The 24,855-nt window shown below is 36.5% G+C and overlaps 1 protein-coding gene and 1 pseudogene across 4 annotated transcripts in view; both read right to left on the reverse strand.

Moving 5' to 3' along the window:
- Positions 1-24,855, reverse strand: part of EDA (ectodysplasin A) — a 435,590-nt gene that overhangs the window by 355,235 nt on the left and 55,500 nt on the right. The window lies entirely within an intron of this gene.
- Positions 5,244-5,436, reverse strand: LOC112616798 (annotated as a pseudogene).

Below are 24,855 nucleotides of genomic sequence, written 5' to 3' on the forward strand. Positions count from 1 at the left end.
TTCAAGAATTGTCAAGAATAAGTAAATTAAGTGAATGTAAATGGGATACAAGTTTAAGTAAACTTGTCAAAATTTCAAAAATCTTTTTCAGTAACTTAAAATCTTAAAGTCATTCTATGTTATATTAAGTACTGTAGTCCCCACCTTATACTTGGGAGATAAATTCCAAGACACCCAGTGGATGCACTGATGGACCCTCCCACCCACTCCCCCTACTCCTCGCCTACGGGCAAGGGCATTCCAAAGTTAACCTGAAAACTAGTTCAGGTGATAATGGAACATTCTTCATTATACCCTCTCTCTTTTGAAATTCAGGCACAGCTGACTGGCATTAACATTAAAACAGAGACCTTAAAACTGATAGAACAGACCCTTTAGGTCTGATAAGAAATATTTACAATTTATTCTCTCTGAAGCCTGTTACTTCTGCTACCTGGAGGCTTTGTCTGCATGATCGGGTCTCCACAACCTCTTATCTTAACCCAGACATTCTTTCTATTGATTCCAGGTCTCTAGATCATAACTGTTTCAACTAATTACCAATCAGAAAATCTTTGAATCTGCCTATGACCTGGAAGCCCCAGCATACAGTTGCCCTGCCTTTCCACACCAAATCAATGGACACATTACATGAACTGATTGTTGTCTTATGTCTCCCTAATATGTGTAAAACCAAGCTGTAGCACATGTTCTCAGGATTTACTGGGGCTGTGTCACAGGCCATTGGTCATTCATATTTGGCTCAGAATAAATCTCTTCAAATGTTTTACAGAGTTCAACTCTTTTCATCAACGCCTGAAACCAAAGATAGTACCAAACTCTATATATACTATATTGTTATCTATACATACATACCTATGATAAGATTTAGCTTATAAATTAGGCACAGGAAGAGATTAACAACAACTAATAATAAAATACCAAAATTACAACAACATATTACAATAAAAGTAATATAGATGTGGTCTTTCTCTCTGAAAGATTCTCCCCAGGGCCTGAAGTCTTAAGGGAATGAATAACTCCTCCCTTCTCAGGCCCAGTCCCAAGACGCAAGATCACTTGCACCAACAGCATGCCTCAGCAAGATAGCAGAAGCAGGAAGACAGATGGCCAGAAGACACATACCCCCTGAAGACTGAGAGGCCGTCAGTGTACCGTGTAGCAGTTACATCAGACTGAGACACTTCCTGTTTACAGGAGACTATAAAATCCCTGCCCTGTCCTCATTTGGTGCTGACACCATGTTAGGCCTCAGCCCGCCTGCACCCAGGCGCTCATTTAAACAGCGTGTTGGTCCACACTGCCTCGTGTTGTGTGTGCTCTTGGGGTTCGAACCAATGTAAGAACCTTTCACTCTCCCTCTCTCAAAATATCTCATTGTATTGTACTCACCTATTTCTGAACTGCAATTGACCACAGATAACTGAAACTGCAGTAAAGGAGGAATTACTGTAATCCATATTCATGAAATGTCTAGGTCATTTCTAAGTAAGTTAAAAATACCAAACTATTAATTACAAAACATAAGTTTAAAGTATACATATTTTGGCATCTTGCTTTCAAACAGTATAGGTATGCTACTTGGGTCTGTTAGTAAACATGAAAAAATTATTCTATGAGGAAGCACATATTCTAGAAATTATGAAATGCATATTCATAAAATGTTTGTATATAACAGAGGGTTTTAAATGGTTTTACTTCCTGGGTTTTCACTAGAAATTAAGATTACTAAGAGGTGAAAATCCTAATCAATATATGGTAATTTAAAATAGAAATAAAAGGAAAACAACTATTGTATGTGAGTAATGTAAGACATGTTTTTAGTAAGTGAAGCTATGAGGTATGGAAGAAAAAAAGAAGAGGGTAATTTTTATCCTAAAGTAGAATGATTGATTGTTCCAAAATGAGAAACCAAAAGGTATAGGAAAAATAAGAAACATAAAAAGAGTATAGAAGGCTTGTGGAAGATGAATCTTATGAAAGTAATTTTATGTGTGATCAAGCTAAGATTAGAAGGGAATTATTCACAAGTTTTTCTAAAAATTGAGCCTTACTACCGAATGTACACTGATGCAAAACTAGAATTTGGTACCTTGTGTTGAAACAATAAGGCTTTCTTGGAATATTGATCTGTTTCTTTTTTTTTTTTTGAGACGGAGTTTCGCTCTTATTGCCCAGGCTGGAGTGCAATGGTGCGATCTTAGCTCACTGCAACCTCTGCCTCCCGGGTTCAAGCATTTCTCCTGCCTCAGCCTCCCACATAGCTGGGATTACAGGCATGTGCCACCACGTCCAGCTAATTTACTATTTTTAGTAGAGATGGGGTTTCACTATGTTGGTCAGGCTGGTCTCAAACTCCTGACCTCAGGTGATCCACCCACCTCGGCCTCCCAAAGTGCTGGCCTCCCAAAGTGCTGAGATTACAGGTGTGAGCCACTGCACCTGGCCTTTGATCTGCTCTTAATAGGAAATTTTGAAAGTTTTTTCTTTACTTTTTTGGTAGGTAACTGGCCTAGGAACAAAGTTTCTATGCTTTATCAAGATGATTCCTTGTGCTTCATGTTCTATATTGGGTTTTTGATTACTTAAGAAAACTGAGGCTGGGCGCAATTGCTTATGCCTGTAATCCCAGCACTTTGGGAGGCCGAGGCAGGAGGCAGGTGGATCACAAGGTCAGGTGTTTGAGACCAGCCTGGCCAACATAGTGAAACCCTGTCTCTATTAAAAATTAGCTGGGCGTGGTGGCGGGCACTTGTAATCCCAGCTACTCAGGAGGCTGAGTCAAGAGAATCGCTTGAACCTGGGAGGTGGAGGTTGCAGTGAGCCAAGATCGTGCCACTGCACTCCAGCCCAGGCTATAGTGCTAGACTCCATAAAAAAAAAAAAAAAGAAAGAAGGAAAACTGAGTCCTCTAAAAGAGCTAAGGATTTTTCTACAACCATGTTTCTATATTTGCCTTTTAAAGTCTTTTAACTATCACTCTATTTAAATGATTACTATTATTTCACAGTCACTTATCATCATATTTTGACCAAGTGTTTCAAACCATATATATTTTTTTCTTTCTTTATCTTCCTTCCTTCTTCCTTTCCTTTTTCTTTTTCTTTCTCTACAGTGGTGCAATCTCAGCTCACTGCTACCTCTGCCTCCCAAGTTCAAGCAATTCTCCCGCCTCAACCTGCCAAGTAGCTGGGACTACAGGGGCACACCGCCATACTTGGCTAATTTTTATATTTTTAGTAGAGATAGGGTTTTGCCATGTTGCCCAGGCTGGTCTCAAACTCATGAGTTCAAGCAGTCCACCTGCCTTGGCCTCCCAAAGTGCTTTGATTAGAGGCATGAGCCACCATGCCAGGCTGAAACCTTTGATATTTTTGACAAACTTCACAAAATCAAATTCTAATTTAAGTCTCTTTCTTGACTTTGAACTAACTTTGGGATTTTCCAGATAGGCCCTTGGAACATCTCAAAAGGACACCTCTCTTTATGAAAAGATAAATATAAACTAACTGGGCTTACTTGATATATTAAATTATATGCAAAGTGTTGTCAAATAATAAGTAAAGCTAACCCTTTGAGTTATATTTGTACGGATGTGTTATTAATATGTGTTTCAGAAATTATATAAAATTCATAGAAAACTAGTAGTCCTGGTATAATGATAAGTCATAAATCTAGTTATCTTAAAATGTTGTATGCAGCAAAAATAACTGAATTTCCTTGTCAATTGCATCAACATTGTAGTGAACTCTCAACAGGCCTTTATCCATGGCCATTTTAAGCCTTGTTATTCACAGATGGTTGTTTACTCTGGTACTTTCCTGAGCAACTATAAGCCTAAAGTGTTTTGTCTTCAAGGAGATTCATGGAAAGGACTCTGACAAGTACAAATTTCTGATAACTTTAATATCATACCATTAGAGTAGGTGAGAATTTCCAGATCTCTAATGAAGAAACTAGTTTTATAAAACTGCTAACCCAAACGCAGAACAAGAATTATTAAATACTGAGGAAAAGGTTTGGCAGATTTTCACACCAAGTTAGCCAGTACTGAAATTGTTGAGATACGCAATTTAAAAGAACTCTGTAGGACTGATTGAGGTCAGAATACCTATTTTACCCTATTTAATAAACAGTGCTACACCTGAATTGGAGAAACAAATCTGATATTTAAAAGAATATAAATTCAGTATTAAGCATGGACTCATGGAGGGCACAGATGGCCACCTGGTCTTTCTCAAGTCTTTAAAGCCTTCATTATTAAAAGTTCTGTACTCCCTAACTCATCATGGAGTATAAAAAAATTATGCCAATTATGAAAAAATATTAGTGTGGGGATTATTTTAAAATTGCCAAAATGGTTTATAACCAATGTTTGCTTTGTCAAACCCGTAATCCTTGGAAGACAATAAAAACTTCAGGTGGTACACTTCTATTTTCTGATGGGCCATTTGAACATTTACAGAGGAATTTCATTCATTTGCCATCTTAAATGGGATATGAGTATGTTCTCATAATAGTCTATATTCTCTGATTGGATAGGAGCTTTCCATGTAGGAAGGCCAATACTATAACAGTAGCTAAAAGGTTATTAAAACATGTATTTCCTTTATGGAGCACTCCTGGAGAAATCTCCAGCAATAGAAGTACTATTTTACTGGACAAATTATAAAGCAATTGAATAAAGTGTCATGAACACAATGGCATTATCATTGTCTTTATCACCCTCAGTCTTCCGGAAAGACTGAAAGGACAAATGGCATCTAAAAACTGAAACTGGCAAAGTTAACTGAATCAATTGGATTGTATCTTCATGAAGCTTATTTACAATGGGGAAGTGAGAAGATGTGATATGGTAGAAGGGTATGATCAGAGGTACTGTGTCAGAGAGCTGGGTGACATGGAAGAGAATGAAGTTTTACTGGGAGGAATTAGGTGGAAATATTATTATTATAATTATAGTATATACATAGCACTTAATTTATAAAGTATTTTCCAGTATAGTATGTCATTAGGTCCATACTTAACTCACCTAAATTATTCTCTGGAGATCAGATTGATTTTGGCCTGTGTGAGGAAGAGCTATCATAGTCATAGTGGTTAAACAGAGAAAGCAGAGTAGTGACTGCCAACCCTGTCATCTTCTCCTTCTCTCCCCTCCCTTTGTTCTCGTTTTGAGGGTTGCTCAATTCATGAATAGTTCTTTGCTCAATTAGACTGCTAAACTTAATATTTTTCCCCACCCAGACTGTCCTCTGTCTCTTACTCTCCCAAAAGAAAAGAAGAACAATCATTAATGGCAAATGGCAATTGAAGTAAACCAACACCAAGAGGCAGCTTTACACTCGGGAGATAATATGTTTTTTAGTGCTCTATACATTCAAAGAAACTTCTCCAGGAATAAACTGTAGAAATGATCCCTGAAAGTATAATCTTTAACTTTAATTTGTCTAAAGATTTAAAGAGATGATAGGTACTCAATAAATATTTATTGAATGAATGAACAATAATGTAGTAGCATTATAAAGGCAAATATTACCTTAACCTACAATAACATATATATCCAGAAATACTCAGATCAAAACTGTGATCATCAGGGCTGGTCAGACCACATCTAAAATATTTTCCCCATTTTAACAAGAAAATGGCGGGGGGCGGGGGGAGCCTTCTTTGATCCCAAAAGCGTTGGTTGGAAACCATGCACTATATCCTTCCTTTAGTGCAGCCTATCACCTTGTTTTGTACTGCCCATTTCCTTGTATCTCACACATTTTAAGTTTCACAAAGTCAGAAACTATATCTTTCTCTTTCACTATTGTATTCCTAAATACTGGCATAGTATCTGACTGACAGAAAGGTATTCAGTAAATATATGTTTAATAAAGGATAACTCAGAGAACATCCAAACAAGAGTAGCCCAGATAATGCAGAGATTTAATGCTATGTTTTTCTCACTCAAAGGCATTATATACCAGACGCATTCAAAGATAAGATGTGGTTTGTGTCCTCAAGGAGCTCACAATTCAGAGGATGTGTAAAAATACAGCTACAAACTATGACTACAATATACAGTGTGGAAAGTGCAACAAAATAACAAAGGAACAGTTGAAAGTATGTTTAGTCTGGAGTTGGGGCGTTGGAGACTAGTCAGGGGGATGTGGGGATCTTTCTCCCATCTGAATAACTATGGTATGGCAGAGTTTATTATTGTGGTATTAAATAAGGAAGACTTTTGTAACAACTAGATCAGCCTACAAATGACATTAGCTATCTCCCATGAGGGCAAGTTCTCCATTGCTGACACATTTCAAGCCTAGGATGGTGAGAACTTGATGGAGATATTGCAGAAGTGATTGACAAAGGAGATGGGATCTTGAGTTGGATGACTTCTATCTCCATTTTAACCCAGAGATTCTATGACACTTTTAGTCTCTGCTTTAGAGAAAGAGGGTAGAAAATCAATATTTTTGAATAAAAATCCTATGCTAATTATAACTGTTTAGCTTTGCCTTAAGGATCAATACTTAATAGAAATTATGCCTGTCCATGCAGAACATAGTAGACTTTAATCTTATACTCAAATTCCTTGCTTTGTGATAGTCTGAAATACTGCTTTCTGCCACAACATAACAAGATGAAGTGAACTGATTCTTTGAAGTCACATCTGCATCACAGTATAGCTAATGACAAGCTTCCCAATTTTTGTGGACATAACTAGGAAGAGATTCCTCCATTATCCAATGAAATCAACTATATTAAAGGCAGGGCTTCTGTTCTCAGATATCTTCAGAAACATATACTTTCCCCTCTCCCTTGTTCCCACCCTGATTATGGAACAGTGAACCTGAGGCTGATTTATTATTTAAGAACCAGTTATTGTTTTCCCAAACAGATTTAACAAATTTGTTCCACCTGCCCAATTATATTTCTGATTACTTTCTTGTGATTTCACTGAAGTTTTTAACCCAAGGAACTATGAAGGTCAAAAAAGATGAAAACTCAGCTAGCCTCTGACCTCAAAGAGATTATAATCTAGCAGGGAACAAAAAACACATACACAAGTAACCACAATTTACACAACTCAGTATATGAGGTCCTAAGAGTAGTTTAGAGACAAAAGACTTACCTTATGGGGTAACTGGGAAGTTAGGGAGTACTCTATGTAGTCTTATTGTCCTCATTTTACAAATAAGGAAATTGAGATACAGAGAATGCAGTCTAGGGAGCTGAGGTTTTCCAGAAGCAAAAAAAAAAAAAAAAAAAAAAAACCTTAAATATTTGCAAATAATGGTCCTATATACTAGAGTGAGTAAGCATTCACATCTTAAAGCAATGTAACAAAATAATTCTGACATCATCTAAAGTGTGGTAAAAAAGAGGCTCAATCCTTAGTGCTTCCCTCTTATTCTTCTACATTTCTCCTTTAAAAGTGTGTTCTGAATCATCCAAGGAAAAGTAATGGTGTCTAAATTCCAATAAAAACTGATTCTCTCTTTCTTCTGCAATTTATTTTACCTTTAACAATATCGTTCAGGTCAGCCATAGGTTGGCTGCTCTGACTCCTGCAGCCTTTCCCCATAAACCCTCTCCCCTCCTCCCAGAAGGCAGAGAAAGAAAACAGTGCTGAGGAGGCAACACACTCTTGGTTTCCATGTTAGGCTATTTCCATTTAACTTGGGAGTATCATTAGTTTTGCCTGGCAAAGAAAGCCTTTCATCACCTAAACTTCAGATAAAGATTAGCTTCGCAATTCCATTTGAAGTCAATGGTCTATAAGCTAGTCCACCTAAATAAAATTTGAACAACAAATGTGGAAAATGTTGGTGCTTATAAATTAACCAATCAAATCTAGGTACATAGGTATAAGATTAAAATGTCTAATATATAATTACAAATGCTGTTTTCATTTTTCCAGTAAATCAGTCTCTAAGCAAATAGATTACTGATGAAACCAGCATGTAAATATTCAGAGCTGAAGAAAACAATTCTTGAATCAGTGTTCAGAACTATGATTTCAGATATGTCTCCTATCTCAAAAATGGTTCTTTTGATCTGGCCACAAGGTCATAAAATAGCCACTGAAAAGAAAATTCTACAGTAATCTTAGTCTACACTGATTAAAGTCTAATAGCTGAATTAAAGGAAGGCTAGGCTGGACAAATAATCTCTAAAGTATGGGGTCCAGTTCTGTGTGCTACATGTTAAAAGAAATAAATAACTGAGAATAGGATCCAAGTAGGGTTTCCAAAATGATAAAAAGCCTGAAAATCACTCATAAAAGAAAGGAATGAAAAAAACTGGGGCATAGAGGTAAAAGTAAGAGGACCCATAAAAGCTATCTTAAATAGTTGTATTAGTCTGTTATCGCACTGCTATAAATACCTGAGACTGGGTAATTTATAAAGAAAAAAAGGTTTAATTGGCTCACAGTTCCACAGGCTGCACAGGAAGCATGGCTGGAGAGGCCTCAGGAAACTTTCAATCATGGCGAAGGCAAGGGGGAACAGACACATCTTACATGGCCAGAACAGGAGGAAGAGAGACAAGGATGGAGATGCTACACACCTTTAAACAACCAAATCTCCTGAGAACTCACTCTCTTGAGAAAAACAAGGGGAAATCTGCCCCCATAATCCAATCACCTGCCACCAGGTCCCTCCTCCAACACTGGGGCTTACAATTCAACATGATTTGGGTAGGGACACAAACCCAAACCATCAATAATAAAAGCACTGATCTAAAGAATATAGGACAAAAATTTCAGATATAGTAAAAGAAAGCTTTAACAGACCTGTTACAACACCCAAGTGGGTCATAGGAGAGAAATTATTTTGACAAAACTTGATGAAAATCCCTTACAATGAACTGGGCACTGTGTTAAGTACTTTACATTAATTATCTTATTAAAATTTCTCAACAATCCTGTTATCACCACCCACATTCATGGAAATTGAAGCTTGGAGATGTTTAACAATTCCGTTAAGATCACATTGCTAATGATGTGTGTTAGCTAGCTAAGGCAGGTCTCTTGAGAATGAATTTTTCTCATTCATTCATGAGTTTTCACTCTCTGTTTTCCATGGCAAAACCTGTCTTCTGGTTGGAGTTGGAGACCTATTGAGATGAAAGTTACCCCTGGGAACTCTACTGACATCCCTGACATTCCTACCATCGGTGTTAGAATAAAGATGTTTTGTGATCTACTTGTGTTAGGCTGGGCTAGAGAGGTTCTATCATAGCCTAGTCATAACCCTATTTGTCAATTCAATTATTCCTGCTCTACAGGTAATCCATAGAGTGAAACCAGTAAATAGGGTTCATGAAGATACATGTTACAACAGCTGGTCAGGCAAATGTGAAGTGAGGTGCCATAACATCTTCCTCATTTCAGAGAAAGGGAAAATATCTAGGCCAAATACCGAGTTCATACATGAGACTGTAGCATTCAATTCCTATTTCCATAGGGGAGTCACTTTTCATTGACTCACAGTCTAGAAGAAATGTTCTTATTTCCTCAAGTTACAGGCAAGCAATAAAGGTGCATACCTATGGAGGAAGTTAGGACAAAAGATACTTAGGAAAGAGAGAATATAAATCCTACTAATAGGATGTAGAAACTTTTAATAACATATAAAAATTGATTAGAGTTACCTTTCTCTACTTGAATAAATTATATACCACAATTTGAAAGAAGTTTTGATAACTTTTTAGAGTTTCAGGTTCATTATTTATAACACTGCTGAACTATCATAAAGTTCATTAAAAGGTCAGAATTGTCTCAGAAATGTTAAAGTTATCTGAGAGATGGTGCTCTACTTTAAGAAGAAAGAAATTATCTCTATGGCTATTTAATAGGAAATAAAATTACTACTGAGATGAGAAAAAGACGAAAATAATACAGAGCATGATAATTTATTATGTACAATCTCAGCTGTGCTTTTACATTCATCTATGATTAATATTAATCCGCTGTTTCACCTGCTTACATTCTGAAATTGGTTGTATGCTTAAATTTTAGTGAAAATAAGTATCATTTTGATTATATGGTAGAAGAAAAAGCACAAAAATATTTTTTCAGACTTTAAAAGAGAAGTCATTTTTAATGTTTACTTTATTAAATTAAAGCTGGCTACTGAAGAATAATGCAGTAAAAACCAGGGTCAGCACAATAATATGGAAGAAAAAGATATGAGCATTCACGGAAAGGTATAATATCTGTCATAAATAGGTATTGTGCTAGAGATTTTACACGTTAATTCATCTAATTTTAAAGACAAATCTATGAGGCAAGCCATATCACCCCATTTTATAGATGAGGCAACTGAGGTACCAGAAGGTTAAGAAACATATGGCCAAGAACACACTGTCAGTGAGGCCATTATATAGGGGCTACTAGCTGCCTTCAAATGATTAATTTACTACTTCCCTGTTCAAAAGGCTATTATTTTCTTTGAAAATATCCACAAAATTGACAAACCTTTACTTAGACTGATGAAGCCAAAAATAAAGACTTGATTTACTAAAATTCAGAAGGAAAGAGAGGATATTACTATTAACCATAAACATACATCAAGGATTATAAGGGAATACAATGAATAACTGTATGTATACACATTATATAACTTAGACGAAATGGGAAAGTACCTAGAAAAACAAAAACTTCCAACATTGATTCAGGAAGAAGTAGAAAAGATGTATAGACCTAAAACAAGTGATTGAATTCGTAATAAAAAAATTACTCACAAAGAAAAGCCCAGGCTTAGATGGCTTCCCTGATGAATTCCAGTAAATATTTAAAGAACAATTAATATCCATGCTTCTCAAACTCTTCCAAGAAATATAAGAGGAGGGAATACTTTCCAACTCATTCTACGACATCAGTATTACCTTGTTACCAAAACCAGAAAAAGATATTACAAGAAAACTATAGACCAATGTCTCTTAAGAATATAGTCATAAAAATATTCAACAAAATACTAGCAAACTGAATCCAGTAATACATAAAAAGGATTGCATAACATGACCAAATGAAATTTATCCTAGGAATGCAAGGTTGGATTAATATCAGAAAATCAATTAATATATCATATGAATAAAGGAAAAAAATTCATGAATATCTCAATACACATGGAAAAATATTGACAAAATTCAATACCCTCTCTCATGATAAAAATACTCAACAAATTAGGAATAGAAAGAAACTTCCTCAACCAGATTAAAGGGTACATAGGAAAGACCCAGAGCTAACATTATACTAAGTGATAAAAGACTGAATATTTTCCCCCTAACAGGAGAATGATGTCTACTCTTACCACTTCTATTCAACACATTGTTACTAGAGGTTATAGTTATGAACTTATGCAATAAAAAGAAATGAAAGGCATCCAGAAAACTATCGCTATTTGCAGATAACATAATATTACATAGAGTAAAGTCTAAGGAATCCACACACACACACAAAAAGACCGTACTAAAGCTAATTAGCAAGCTTGCAGTATACAAGGTCAATATTAAAAATTAGCTCTAATTCTATTTTTGCAATGAACTATTGAAAAATAAAATTTAAGAAACAATCCCATTTACAATAGCATCAAAATAAAATAAAACAGGAATACATTTGACAAAAGACGTGTAGAACTTATACTGAAAACTACAAAATACTGTTGAAAGAAAGTAACGAAGATCTAAGTAAACGAAAAAGACATCCCACAATATAGACTGGAGGACTTAATATTGTTAAGATGGCAATACTCCCTAAATTGATCTACAGATTAAACAAAACCTTATCAAAATACAGGCTGATCTTAAAATTCATATGGAAATTCAGGGGCACAGAATAGCCAAAACCAATCTTGAAAAAGGAGAACAAAGTTGGGCTGGGTGCGGTGGCTCACACCTGTAATCCCAGCACTTTGGGAGGCCGAGGCAGGTGGATCATGAGGTCAGGAGTTCGAGACCAGCCTGGGCAAGATGGCGAAACCCTGTCTCTACTAAAAAATACAAAAATTAGCCAGGCACGGTGGCGGGCGCCTGTAATCCCGGCTACTTGGGAGGCTGAGGCAGGAGAATTGCTTGAACCCGGGAGGCAGAGTTTGCAGTGAGCCGAGATCGCGCCACTGCACTCTAGCCTGGGTGACAGAGCAAGACTCTGTCTCAAAAAAAAAAAAAAAAAAAAAGAAGAGGAAGAACAAAGTTATATGACTCATACTTCCTGATTTCAAAACTTACAACAAAGCTACAAAGTAATCAAGACAATGTAGTACTGCTGGCATAAGGACAGACATATAGATTAATGGAGTAGAACTGAGAGTCTAGAAATAAACTCTTATATTTACAATCAATTGATTTTTGACAAGAGTGCCAAGAGAATTCAATAGGGGAAAAACATTCTTCAACAAATGGTGCTGGGACAACTGGATATCCACAAGTAAAAGAATGAAGTTGGATCCACTCCTCACACCACATATAAAAATTAAATAAAACATGGATCATACAAGATCTTCCTTTGCTTAAAGGCCTGCCTTGCTGTTAGAATACAATACTAACTTCTGGGCATGCCATTTACCTCTCCATAATCTAGACCTTGCTACTTCTGCAGTTTCATCTTTTGTCACCACCTCACTATCCTCTTCAATCCTCCTCCTGGCTCGTACACTCTAAGCCACTGTGTCAGGTGCAGTAGCTCAAGCCTGTAATCCCAGCACTTCAGGAGGCCAAGATGGGCAGATCACTTGAGGCCAGGAGTTTGAGGCCAGCCTGGCCAACACAGCAAAGCCCCATCTCTACTAAAAATACAAAAATTAGCCGGCCATGGTGGTGCATGCCTGTAATCTCAGCTACTTGGGAGGCTGAGGCACAAGAATTGCTTGAGCCCAGGAGGTGGAGGTTGTAGTGAGTCGAGAACATGCCATTACACTGCAGCCTGGGCAATCAAGGGAAACTCTGTCTCAAAAAAAATAAATAAAAAGCACCAGGATTTGCTTATGTATATCTGTGGAATACTATTTCTCTATACTACCTGATAAATACACCTCCATATTGCAAGGCAGTCCAAGTATCACCTCTTCTATGAAAGTTTTCACTGACATAGAGGCATATCCCCATACTAATTGTCTTTTCTTTCCCCCATAGTATCCCAACACAGTTCCTCCACTGAGAATTAACACTACCATTGTGAGGTGCATGTTGTCCTGTTCATTGCTTCAGGAGTGAGGTACTGAGTCTCAGCCAAATCCCTCAAGGAAATTACCCTTGTCCAGAAAGAACCTCTTTTTCCCAGGGCAGTACAAATCCCTTGATTAGTCTGTGAAGAGGGTAGGGTACAAAGGCCCCCTTCAATGTGAGAGTATTCTCATTTTGCCATCCCAGCCCCAGAGCTCCTGTGAAGACTTTGTACTAACAGCTCGACTCCTTCCACTGCTCAATGCTTTCCTTCACGTCCCCGCGGGGGTTGATTGGAATGCATTCCCCAACAAATTGCTTATATTCTAAACTCCATCTTAGAGTGTATTTCTCAGGGACCCTAACCTAAGACACTGTTTTACACTTATTTTTTAATAGTTCATCTTCAGATATTGACTGCATCAATGCATCCCTCAGTGCAGGTTGCCAATACAGGCTTGCCAAAATAAAAATAAAATAAAATTAAATTAAAAATGGATCACAGACCTAAATATAAAGGCTAAAACTATAAAACTCTTAGAAGAAAACATTAATGTAAATCCTTATGGTCTTGGGTTAGGCAACAATTTCTTCAAAATGATACCTAAAGGAGAAGCCACAAAAGGAAAATTAGATAAATTGGACATTTAACTTTGTAGCATAAAAGTTTAGGAATAAACTTAACAAAAGATGGGTAGAACTTATACTGAAAACTACAAACCACTGTTGAAAAAAAGTAAAGAAGATCTAAGTAAATGAAAAGACATCTCACGTTCATAGACTGGAGGGCTTAATATTGTTAAGATGGCAATACTCCCTTTCTTTTTCTTCACACAAATAAGAGTGAAGAAACAACTCATAGAATGAAAGGCAATATTTGCAAGTTAAATATCTGATAAGTGACTCATATCCAGAATATATAAAGAACTCTTACAACTTAAAAAAAAAAAAAAACTACTCAACGGAAAAATGGGCAAAGGATCTGAAAATATATTTCTCCAAAGGAGATATATAAGTAGCCAATGAGCACATGAAAAAATCATTAGTCTTCAGGAAAATACAAATCAAAACCACACTTGAAATATCACTTCAAATTCAGTAGGAAGAATGTAATAAAAAAATAGACAATAACAAGTGTTGACAAGGATGAAGAGTAATTGGAACCCTCATATGTTGCTTGTGGAAATGTAATATGGTGCAGCCACTTTGGAAAACAGTCTAGAAGTTCCTCAAAAAGTTCAACAGAGAGTTACCATATGACCCAGTAATTCCACTTGTAGGTATATACTCGAGAGAATTGAAAACAAATGTTTACACAAAATCATGTACACAAATATTGAGAGCAGCGTTGTTCATAACAGGCAAAAAATGGAAATAACCTAATGTCCATCCATTGATGAATGGATAAATGTAATATAACCATATAATAGAATATCATTCAACCATAAAAAGAATGAAATATTGATTCATGCTACCATATGGATGAACCTTGAAAATATTATGCTAAGTGAAAAATCCAATCATAAAAGATTATATATTGTATGATTCCATTTAAATGAAATGTCCAGAATGGTCAAATCTATAGAGACAGAAAGTAGATAAATGATTCCTAGGGGCTGGAAGAGGGGAGGGTTCAGGAAAAATGGGTAGTGACTACTTATAGGTACAGGGTTTCCTTTTGTGTCTCTAAAATTGATTATGATAATAGTTGCACAACTCTGTGAATGTACTAAAAACCAACGCATTAGCATTTTAAATGGGTGAAGTATATGGTATGTAAATTATATCTTAATAAAGTTGTTATATAAAAAAAATAGTGGTGGAAAAACTGTTAGTGCCTTGCATGGATTAAGGCAGGGACACCAAACTATACTAGTGGCCATCGTATTCTTTACCATCATGCATTTTCAGAGAAAGAGATGCCATTTCAGGCCGGGCACGGTGGCTCACGCCTGTAATCCCAACACTTTGGGAGGCCAAGGTGGGCGGATCACCTGAGTTCAGGAGTTCGAGACTAGCCTGGCCAATATGGTGAAACCCTGTCTCTATTAAAAATACAAAAATTAGCCAAGCATGGTGGCAGGCGCCTGTAATCCCAGCTACTCGGGAGGCTGAGGTAGGAGAATCGCTTGAACCTGGGAGGCAGAGGTTGCAGTGAGCCGAGATCGTGCCTCTGCACTCCAGCCTGGGCAACAAGAGCAAGACTCTATCTCAAAAAAAAAAAAAAAAAAAAAAAAAAAAGAAGAAGTAGAAATTATTGTTTGTAAAATGCTATTTACGTTATTTCTGTTAACATGCATTGGGTTTTTTTATTTTTAAATCAATTAGTAAATTATAAAACCTATTTGTAGAGATTATAAGGAACTTGTAATGCTGCGTAACATCCTACATTTATATAAGATACCACATCCTTCTGAACTGACTTTAGTTTGGTTATGTAGTTCGTAGAGGTTAACAACTCTTATTCTGCATTAGCAACAATTAAAAACCCTTTTCTGCCTTTATCAACATGGTAAAATGGACACAAAAATATTTGGATGTGGGGAACTAGAAACCTATTTATCTTATTCTTTAAAAGAAAGAAAAATTCTTCCTAAAATATTTTGCTCAAGATATTAAATTTTAAAATCTATTTCACTATAAAGTGTATTATACAATATGTTACAAGATGATCCAAGATGCTGGTTTTAAATGTCATAGTTCATTCAAGTTTTGAAATTATCCTTCCAAATTATCTGGTTCCTAAATCTATTCATTCAAATATTTATTGTACTAGTTTCTATATCATAAAGGCCCAGATATTATCAACTAATAAAATAAAATACAAAATCTAAATAAATGTTCCCATGAAATCATCTGCTGTAATCTCACTGCAATACAAAAGATATTTGCTAACTGGCTCCAAAGGAGAACAAAAAATTAGTTGAATAATTTATTTCAAATATAAGAGCTGTTTAGTATTGTAGTACTTTTAAAATTAAATTTAAGTTTTCTCCATTATTCAGAAACACATCAGTTATAAATGGTTCCATTTCAGGAAATTTTCTTGGATCTCGATCTCTCCCTGGGTAGTCACTGAAAGACTTTTAGGAAGATGAAGGTTTTCAGAATAAAGTTAAACAAGTAATGAATACTTCCAGACTATTAGTCACTTTTATGTTCTGGCACCCATATATAAATGAAATAAAACAAAACAAAGACATTTCAAGTGGAAAACCTTCAAAACTAAAGTCTTCTCATCTTCACTCGCAAAGCTAAACAGCTCCAACTTCTTATCCAGTTCATTCAAGCTAAGATTCTCTCAGCATTCTGGTGGGCCAAGATATAAAGCTATATGGCATCTAATAAAATTCCAGGCCACAGTCACTGAATAAATGAGCAAAGCTAAACAAATGGCATTCCTTATCAAATAAACAATAACATGATTGAGCATACAGCATTTCAATCAGTCAACATCTGTTCTATAATCGTATTGCCTATTTTATAAATGTAGTGTGAATGAACAATTCATTTTTATAGATTTACTACCTCATGTTGCCTTACCATTGCATTTCAATTCTAGTTAGAGGGGCTTGAACAGAAAGGTATATATTGAATGAAGGAAAACCTTGATTGTAACTCAGGAAGGAGTTAGTCAAGTCATCCAGCTAGTTCAGGGTTTATTACTTTATACACAAAACCATTTTAAATTTAATCTTTTGGATGGAAATCTAAACACTCAATACTCATTGCTTATCTTCACAAGTAGAACATAGTAGATGATCACAATTTAATTGTTTTTTGATGAATCTGGGTCGTTATTATGAACATCAATTACTGAGCTATGTTATAACACATTGATGCCCTCAAGACTTATTTAAGCCATATAGGGCTATTAGCCCCACACTGCTATGAGTTCTTGGCTGTTTTTTGGTTTTTCTGTCTCCTTCCTTAGAGTCAGCTGTCTCTCCCTCCTACTATTCGATGAGCCTTGTTAACATTTCTAAATGACTTCTCCACAGCTGTTGGCTAGGAAATCTGATAATCATGATTTAAGCATAATGATGAGTAAATAAATCATAAGTGAGTATTTCAGAAGCTTACACTATATAACATGCATGAGTTTAAGTGCATGGATCTCATGACACATACTTTATCTGCACAAAGCCTTTTTAAATCTGAGTTCTTAGGTGATGTTACTAGATCATTGAATTCCAGCTGTATACTGCCATATTTGATAAACCTTCCCCTTTAGGATCATATATGCAGGACAATTTCATAATCTGGTATAAGGTCCTTAGGCAGTTAAAACAAGATTTAAGACAAATCTATTTCTTCTGCAACTGCAGATAAAAAAAAGCATAGTCTTTCTAAGCTTGAACATTTAGGATACCTAAGAAATAAATTGCACAGAGATTTAATACCTTGGAAGTATGACTTAGAAATCTGAAAATTTGTACACAACTAAGTATATAAATAGTAAAACAGATTTGGTTCAATCAGCAAATGTCTATTGAGCATCTACCATGTTCAAGGCATTATACTAGCATCACAAGGGATATAAAATAAGACACAGTCCGTGGTTTAAGAACTTAATATCTAGTAAGCGAGATTAGATAAAAATGACTAAGATGAAAGGCAAAGAAATGTAATAGATGTAAGAAAACCATAAGTAAGTTATCATGGGAATTCAAAGAATTGAGAAATTAAACTTAGCTTGGGGAGAAGGATCAGAAAATCACGAAGTATTCCATGGAATACATGGCATTCATGATAAGCCTTGTAGTTTGGACAGGTTCTTAAGAGAAGAGAGTAGGGGGAAGAGACAGCAGTAGTAGACATCTTGGGCTAAGGAAACTTCAATTATTCATTTCATAAATATTTACTGAGCATTTATTATTATTATTATTATTATTATTATTATTATTATTATATGCCAGGCACTGTTGTAGGCAATAGGGATAGAACAGTAAACAAAGCAGATAAAAATCTCTGCCCTCAGGGACCTGATATTATAGTGGGGAGAGAAAGAGACAATAAAAATAGTAACAATAATAACAACAATGACAGCCGAAATATTAGAGCACTTAACATGTTGGTCAGGCACTGATTTTGTGTTTTCAATATAAACCCATTTAATCCTCAAAACACCTCTATGAAGTAGATTACTATTAATATTATCCCTATTTTAGAGATAGAAAACTAAGATATAGAGGTTAAACTGTCCAAAGGCACAATGAGAAATGAAATTATGATTCAAACCTGGGGTATCCAGCTATAGAGGTCTATATTCTTAATCATTATGTGATTCCAAATAAGCATCATCTATAACGTGTTACATGTGGATAAACACTAAACTCGAGGAGCAGCAAGCCACTTTATTTGGAAGATATAAGGGGATAGCAAAGGATAAAGCCAAAGAAATAGGTTGGGCTCATATTATGGAGGGCCTTGAATCCAAGACAGGCGAGTCCACCTGCTGAATTAAGTGCAATGGGAAACCACTGAAGATATGATTAGTTCCTCACTTTATAAAGGGTGAACTGGAGTGAGAAGAGAGGCTGGAAGAGGAGATCTGATTCACCACTGAACCTTTATCAAGATTATTGATACAGCCCAGGTGAAAAGTAATTATAGTATAGACAGAATAAAATACATATTATGAGAGTCTAAGAAATTAGAGATTAAATACACACCCACAAACACACACACACACAGAAAAACTCATTCTTCCATTCGAGGCTAAAATCTCAAAGACATCCTTGACTTCACTGTTTCCTCTCACATGCCACGTTCAATCAACAGTAAATTCAGAATCCAACAATCTTTCACCACTTTCACTACCACTACTCTGGTCCAAGCCATCAACTCTCACCTAGCTTACTGCAATAGCCCCCTTACTTATGCCCTGCTTCTACCCTTGCCCTGCTATAGTCTGGTCTCAACCCAGCAGCTAAAGTTTTCCTACCAATAAAATAGGTCAAATCAGGTCATCCCTTTGCTCAAGTCCCTCCATTGGCTTCCTATTTCACTCATAACACAAAGCCATAGTCTTTACAATGACCTACAAGGCCCTACATCATCTGTTTCTGTCCTTTTACCTCTCTAACCTCACCTCTATTACTCTTCCTTTTACTCACTCTGCTTCAGTCACAATGGCCATGTTGCTATTTCTGGAACACTCATGTTCTCCCCCATCTCAGGGCTTTTACATTTGCTACTACTTCTGCCTAGAATGCTCCCTTATCCTCTCCCATATCTGCCTGGCTCTTTCCTGACTGTCTCCAGATCTTTGCTCAAATATCACCTTCTCAGTTAGCTTCCCTGGACTACCCAATTTAAAAATGTGCACATATACATACACATCCTGTCCTGTCTTCTCTCTCCAACTTCCCTAATTTTTCTCCATATAACATTTTATTATCTGACATTCTATATGTTTTACTTATCTGCTTGTGTGTCTTCCTCCTCTAGACTATCGGCTCCATGAGGGCCAGAATTTTTGTCTGTTATGTTCACTACTATATCCTTGGTGCCATAAATAGTACCTGGTACACGGTAGTTCTCAATAAATATTTGTTAAATAAATGAATCAATTCAGAAAAAATTTTTTTGAAAAAAAAATGTTAGGGACAGTGAAGAATTAGAATTCATATAGCAGGGCAACTAATGGAATAGGTGGAGCAAAAAAGGAGGAAGGATCAAAATGTCTCCATGGTGTCCAGATTTTAGGAATGGCAACAGCATTATCAGAAATGGAATAGTTACAGGGAACTGATTTGGAAAGTGGAAATTCATTTTTAGATATGATGAGTATACAATATGGAACACTAATGGGAGATCAAGAAATGAAACACAAATCTGAAGCTTAAGAATGAAGTCAGGGCTAGATATAATAATTTGGGAGTTACTCAAATATAGAGAGAAGCCAGGCATGGAGGCTCACGCCTGTAATCCCAACACCTTGGGAGGCCAAGGAGGGCAGATTGCTTGAGCCTGGGAGATTGAGACCAGCCTGGGCAACACATCTCTACAATACCTCATCTCTACAATTTTTTTTTTAATTAGCTGGTCATGGTGGCATGTGCCTTTGGTCCCAGCTACTCAGGAGGCTGAGGTGGGAGGATCTCTTGAGCCTGGAGGTCAATGCTTCAGTGAGCCAAGGTCGCACCACTACACTGCAACTTGGCCAACAAAGCAAGACCCTGTTTCACAAAAAGAAAAAAATAAAATAGAGATAATAGTGTTGGAGGGGACAGGACAGAACCTTGGGAAAGGTCACACTTCAGGGGTTCAAGGAAGAACATCAGTCAGGGAGGCAGCAAGAGAACAAAAATAATAACATGTCATGAAACCAAGAGAGTAGAAGGTGGTAGTAAATTAGTATTAAACGTTACAAGAAAAGTCAAGAAGGCTCTTAAAGCTCAAAACAAACAGGCTGATTTGACAAACAGGAAGCCATTGGAAGAAGTATTTCTTTGAAGTGGTAGAGGCAGGAGCCAAATTCCAAGCCACTTAGGAAGGAGTCAGGACACGAAGGCAAAAGGTATTCAATTCTTTCAACAAGCTCACCAGAACGAAAATGCTCACTTTTGCCCAGTAATCCCACTCCCTGGAATTTAACTTTTAAAAAATTGTTCCATGAAAGAATAATAGCAAGCAAATACATTAATGCAAAAGGTTGTACATTACATGGTTGTTGGTAATAGTAAACGATTGTAAAATACTTGAAATGTCCAACTACAAAAAGTAGTGATTTATGATCTATTAAAACAATAAAATACTTTTTGAATATAAAAAAGACTGAAGAAAAAGGGAAATACTTATCATGTTAAATAGAAAAAAATCAAAATACAAATTTAAAATATACACCATTCATTCATTTCACATTTGATTATGGAGTCCCTCTTATGTGATAGGCATATATACTAGATATATAGTGACAGACAAAATAGACAGACCTTCTACCCTCATAAGACTTAACAGTTTGTGATTCAAACTATGGGGAAAAAAGGTACATATGTAACAGAGAAAAGTATACCCCAAATAACAAAAGCTATGTATTATGATGATGATAGATAGATAGATAGATAGATAGATAGATAGATAGATAGGCTTTTCCTACAATATTGTTCAATAAAAATTAGCTGTTTTCAATAAATAAAGAGAAAAGTAAATATTTATAGCAAGGAAAGGAAGAAAAGAATTGAGAGGCAGCTTGATGGGGCAGCAGGGTTCCAGGAAATGTTTTTTAGAAGAGGGAATCTGACCATGCCCAAAGACAAAGGGGATAGCAAAGAGGCAGAGATTGAAAATTCCACATCTTTCTTACTGCAACAGCTAATTTAATATATCCATTCTGAGAGCTCTTCAAATTCCTTGGAGAATAGACTTTGAATAGCCTAGAATAGCTGTCCTAGAGCTGACATTTAAACATGTCTCTTGTGAACACTAATAAAGACCCCGTCCTCCACCTAAGGCAAAGTTTGATTTGGACAATAAATTTCATAGTAAAACGGATCATGGAGGAAATAGTTACTCAACATTATTAGATCTCATGAACTGATTCAGACTATAGAATATATTTACCTCACACCAATAACTTTGCTTCTAAATGATTTTTTTTGAATACAGTAAAATTGCCTGGGTGTAGGATGTATTTTTGTTACCATCTAAAAGGAAGATAAATTCATGAAAATGTGGTATAGCATACCGAATATGCTGACCTTTCCGTTCCTTAACTTCTTCATTTCCAATGACCTCATCCTTCCACTTCACATGAGCCACTCATTCTGTACACCTCGGAAGTTTCCATCACCCTTTCCTACTCCATCTCCAAAATCACTAATTCAAACATGAAATTCTCTGATCACAAACTTCCAGCTTTGCTGGTTCAACTATTCCTACTATCACTCTTCTTTCAGGTCATCAAGACCTCTAGTTCACTGACCCTTCTTCCTCTACTTTCTCCCTATTAATCAAAATTTTCTTTACTTCCTTCCCTATCCAGCTTAGGTTCCATAGTGTATCAATGCTGTTACACTCTTGCCAAAACCACAAAACCTCTTAACTCACTATGATGATGTTATTGTTATTGATAATGATGTTTTTGTACTCATCTAGGCCAAATTCTAACCATTGATCATTCCTACTATTCACTTTCTCTGTGCCTGTATCCAGTAGCCAAGTTATGGGGCATGTTTTGTTAAACAGGCAGATTTGTTTCAATACATAAAATAAAAATCACTTGCAGCAGACTCCTGAAATCTGCTCACCAATCTTGCTGTGTTTTTCTTTTTCACTTTCTGCCACAACTTTAAAAAATTCTCCAATCTTCTCAGTCCTCCAGAGCACTATTCCCCAGCTCCACCCTTTTCAGAAAATGACCTTGTCTCTTACTTCATAAAGGAAATGGACCATTTGCTTTTTGGGGCTCATACATAGCAGGTACTCAAACATGTGATAAATGGATAAAAAGAAAAATATGAAATGGAGAAAAACCTGGCATGGTAACCTTAAACAAAACCTCAGTTTTCCCATGTAAAAACGTGGTAGGTGTATAACATGATCTAAGTTCCCCTCCACAACTCTAAAACTTACATTCACATATCCAGACCTATGAATGCAAACTATGCAGGGAAGAATTTTCTCAAAAGTGAACAAGCAGTAGTCAGGAAATACCATCTTATGCCTGTTTTACCAATTGGCAGAAGTGCTATTATTCACTGTTCAATAAATAAATAATTACTGAGTTCCTTCTATGTATTAGGATTTATGGGCAAGAATAGAGGATATTTAAGACCTAGTCTTTGGCTTCATGGAGCTTTCAATCTACTAGGGGAAGAAAAACTTTTTATAAGTGTCTCTAATAGGTGACACATGGAGTTTCTTTTGAAAAGACTAGTGATTGAGAGGAAGAAAAAAATGACATTAGCAAGATGGCCAAAGAGAAGTTCCCAGTACTGTTTTATCTACCACACACAAACACAGAAAAACAAAACAATGAATAAACGACTACATTTTTGACAGAAATGACTAAAGGAGAGCACCAGAGAACATCAAAGAAGCAGCAGAAAACCTATAAAGCACACAAACCCAGGATGGTTGCTTAGGGAAGGGAAAGAAACACCTTGCCTCTGCCACCCTATTCCCCCATTCAGAATCAGCTTAGAAGCAGCTTGGAATCAGCTGGTCAGAACCACAGCTATATCACAGTCCCCTGGACCCAAGCTTCTGGAGTGTGCCATAGAGCAACAGTTCCTCGTTAATGGGAAACCACAGTCATTCATGCCTTGGAGAGTGAACGTATGCCTCAAGTTTTGGGTGCTACCATAGTTTCACAAGACCCTGAGCCCAGGAAATCACCTTCACAGCTACACTGAGCAACTGTACCCTGGATCCAAGTACTACTGTGGCTGCCTATTGGCCACGTCAGATCTGACACCAACACAGATACCTACGGCTCAGACACCCCACTGTGGGAAAAGTAAGACCAGGAGGATCCCTACAGTCCTTGCCCTAATAACCTATGAAGCCACCATCGCTGCCAAAAACTCCAATAGCCTAGACTACTGACGCACCTGCAGTCATCACAGACATTGATTACAACTAAATAAGCTGCACAAAGACTACACCATTGTGCCCACATGGAATGAGAGTCACCATAGTCTGCTCAATTGTCACCCTCAGGCCCATCTTCAGGTGAATGTCTTCCCATACAAAAGCCACTCTGTAAAGTTTGGAAGAGGTGACTACACCACCTGATGCACAGACATCAATGCAAGGACACAAAAAACATGAAGCAGCAAGGAAGCATGACACTACCAGAGGAATGGAATAATTCTCCAATAATTAACCCCAAATAAATGAAACAAATTACCTAAAAATGAGTTCAAAATATTAATCTTAAGGAAATTCAGCAAGATACAAGAGAAGATATAGAAACAATTCCATGAAATTGGAGAATAATTTATGATCTGAGGATAAATTCAAAAAAGAGACAGTTATCATTAAAAAGAACCAAAAATAAATCCTGGAGCTGAAAAATTCAATCAGTGAAATAAAAAAAATACAATAGAGAGAACTTCAATAGCACACTAGATCAAACAGAAGAAAGAATCTGTTAACCTGAACATGGTGGGTTTTTTTTGTTTCTTTTTTTTTGTTTTTTGCTTTTCATCACCGTGTTTTTTATTTTTTTATTTTTATTTTTAAATTATACTTAAAGTTCTAGGGTACATGTGCACAACGTGCAGGTTTGTTACATATGTATACTTGTGCCATGTTGGTGTGCCGCACCCATTAACTCATCAGCACCCATCAACTCATCATTTACATCAGGTATAACTCCCAATGCCATCCCTCCCCCCTCCTCCCTCCCCATAATAGGCCCCAGTGTGTGATGTTCCCCTTCCAGAGTCTGAGTGATCGCATTATTCAATTCCCACCTATGAGTGAGAACGTGCGGTATTTGGTTTTCTGTTCTTGTGATAGTTTGCTGAGAATGACGGTTTCCAGCTGCATCCATGTCACTACAAAGGACATGAACTCATCCTTTTTTATGGCTGCATAGTATTCCATGGTGTATATGTGCCACATTTTCTTGAAATCCAGTCTGTCACTGATGGACATTTGGGTTGATTCCAAGTCTTTGGTATTGTGAATAGTGCTGCAATAAACATACGTATGCATGTGTCTTTATAGCAGCATGATTTA

Source organism: Theropithecus gelada, chromosome X (assembly GCF_003255815.1).
Source record: "Theropithecus gelada isolate Dixy chromosome X, Tgel_1.0, whole genome shotgun sequence".
Lineage (NCBI taxonomy): Eukaryota > Metazoa > Chordata > Mammalia > Primates > Cercopithecidae > Theropithecus > Theropithecus gelada.